A 3268-nucleotide genomic window follows, 5' to 3' on the forward strand; every position below is an offset into this window, starting at 1 on the left:
GCCCTAGTAGACCAAGGAAGCTCGGCGGACATCCTCTTCAAACCTGCTTTTGACAAGCTTGGGTTAGATGAGAAAGAATTGAGAGCCTACCCCGACACCCTATATGGATTAGGGAACACGCCAATAAAACCACTGGGATTTTTACCCCTTCACACCACTTTTGGAAGAGGGAAAAAATCAAGGACTCTAAGCATAGACTTTATAGTCATCGATGAAGGGTCAGCCTACAATGCCTTAATTGGCAGGACTACCCTTAATCGTCTTGGAGCAGTGGTATCCACTCCCCACCTTTGCATGAAATTCCCGACTCCTGGAGGAATAGCAACGGTAAGGGGAGATCAAAAATTGGCAAGGAAGTGCTACAACGAAAGCCTAAATCTGAGAGGAAAGGGCAAAGAAGTCCACACCATAGAGCTAGGCGGCACAAGGACCAGAGAAGAGTTGCGACCCCAGCCGGGAGGAAAAACCGAAGAGATACAAGTCGGCGAGGAGGAAGGAAAAAACACTTTCATAGGAGCCAACCTAGGGGAAACCCTAAAACAAAGGTTGGGGGAGCTCCTAAGAGCTAATTCCAACCTCTTCGCATGGAAGGCTTCCGACATGCCCGGGATTGATCCCGAGCTCATGTCCCACAGGCTCTCGGTTTACCCAGGGTCCCGACCTGTACAGCAAAGAAGACGCAAGCTCGGCCCAGAGCGAGCCTCAATGGTAGAAGAGCAAGTACAGGCACTTCTGGAAGCCGGCTTTATTAGGGAGGTCAAATACCCAACGTGGCTAGCCAACGTAGTGCTAGTCAAGAAACAGAATGGTAAATGGAGAATGTGCGTCGACTATACCGACTTGAATAAGGCATGTCCTAAGGACCCTTATCCCCTACCGAGTATTGATACCCTGGTGGACTCCAGCTCGGGGTACCAATACTTATCATTCATGGACGCCTACTCGGGATATAACCAAATCCCGATGTATGAACCCGACCAGGAGAAAACATCATTCATCACACCCAAAGCCAACTATTGCTACGTGGTCATGCCATTCGGACTAAAGAATGCAGGAGCCACGTATCAAAGGCTGATGAACAAAGTGTTTTCCCCCCATTTAGGGAGCTTAATGGAGGTATACGTCGACGACATGTTAAAAAAAACCAAGCAAGAAGTCGACCTCCTAACCGACCTCTCACAAGTCTTCAACACTATAAGGTTGCATGGGATGAGACTAAATCCCGCAAAATGCGCCTTCGCGGTGGAAGCAGGAAAATTTCTAGGTTTCATGCTAACACAAAGAGGGATTGAGGCCAATCCCGACAAATGCAGAGCCATCCTAGAAATGAAAAGCCCGACTTGTTTGAGAGAAGTTCAGCAGCTCAATGGCCGACTTGCAGCCCTCTCCAGATTTTTGGCGGGATCGGCACTGAAATCCCTTCCACTATTCTCTTTATTGAGGAAGGGATGCCAATTTGAATGGACTTCGGAATGCGAGGAGGCGTTCCAAGAGTTCAAAAGATTCCTAAGTCAACCTCCTATCTTAACCCGACCAATACCGGGAAAAGACCTCGTCCTGTACCTATCCGTGGCAAACAGGGCTGTCTCATCAGCCCTGATTAGAGAAGACGAGGTCGGACAACACCCGGTCTACTTCATCAGTAAGGTCCTACAAGGCCCTGAACTAAGGTACCACAAACTAGAAAAGTTTGCCTACTCCTTAGTGATAGCCTCACGAAGGCAAATTTCTGCTACGTGGTCATGCCATTTGGATTAAAAAATGCAGGGGCCACATACCAAAGGCTGATGAACAAGGTGTTCGCCCCCCACCTTGGGAGCTTAATGGAAGTCTACGTAGACGACATGCTAGTGAAAACTAAGGAAGAAGCTGATCTCTTGACAGACCTCTCGCAAGTCTTCGACACCAAAAGGTTGCACGGGATGAGGCTAAATCCCGCAAAGTGTACCTTCGCAGTGGAGGCCGAAAAATTCCTAGGGTTTATGCTGACGCAAAGAGGAATTGAAGTCAATCCCGATAAGTGTCAAGCTATACTGGAAATGAAGAGCCTGACTTGCTTAAGGGAGGTTCAACAACTAAATGGACGATTTGCAGCCCTCTCCAGGTTCTTGGCAGGATCAGCATTAAAATCCCTTCCACTGTTCTCTTTATTAAGAAAGGGATGCCAGTTTGAATGGACTCCAGAATGCAAAAAAGCGTTCTAGGAGTTCAAAAGGTTCTTGAGCCAACCTCCAATCCTGACCCGACCTCTAGTTGGGGAAGATCTTGTCCTATATCTGTCCGTAGTAGACAAAGCTGTTGCATCAGCCCTGATAAGGGAGGACGAGGTCGGACAACATCCAGTATACTTCATCAGCAAAGTTCTACAAGGCCTCGAACTAAGGTACCACAAATTAGAGAAATTTGCTTACTCCTTAGTAATAGCCTCACGGAGGTTACGACCTTACTTTCAAGCTCATACGATAAGAGTCCGAATGAACTAACCCATGAAGCAAATCCTCCAAAAGACGGATGTTGCAGGGAGAATGGTTCAATGGGCGATAGAGCTCTCCGAGTTCGATTTGAGATACGAAACTCGGACTGCAATTAAAGCCCAGTGCCTCGCCGACTTCATTGCAGAATACGCAGGTGAACAAGAGGAAAAACCGACTACATGGGAACTCTATGTAGACGGATCCCCCAACAAGACGGGGAGCGGCGCAGGCATAATATTGATAGATGGAAAAGGGACCCAGATAGAGGTCTCCTTAAAATTTGAATTTCCGGCTTCAAATAATCAGGCAGAATATGAAGCCTTGATTGCCGGATTAAAGTTAGCAGAAGAAGTTGGCGCTACAAAGGTGATGGTCTACAGCGACTCACAAGTGGTGACTTCCCAAATAAGTGGAGAGTATCAGGCGAAGGACCCCAATATGAAGAGATACTTGGTGAAAACCTTGGAGCACCTTGGGCGCTTTGCGGAAATCGAGGTTAAACACATAACTCGGGATCTAAATAGCAGAGCAGATGCCCTATCCAAGTTAGCAAGTACCAAACCAGGAGGAAACAATAGAAGCCTGATCCAAGAAACTCTCCAAAAGCCCTCGGTGTCAAAAACAGAAGATGAACAAGAGGTACTTGAAGTGGTCGGATTAAACCTCGGATGGATGAATCCCTTAGTCGAATACCTGAAATTCGACATCCTCCCCAAGGAGGAGAAAGAAGCTAAAAGGATCCGAAGAGAAGCACAACATTATACCTTGGTGAGAAATGTCCTTTACAGAAGAGG

The sequence above is a fragment of the Arachis duranensis genome, unplaced genomic scaffold, assembly GCF_000817695.3.
Source record: "Arachis duranensis cultivar V14167 unplaced genomic scaffold, aradu.V14167.gnm2.J7QH unplaced_Scaffold_165934, whole genome shotgun sequence".
NCBI classification, from domain to species: Eukaryota; Viridiplantae; Streptophyta; class Magnoliopsida; order Fabales; family Fabaceae; genus Arachis; species Arachis duranensis.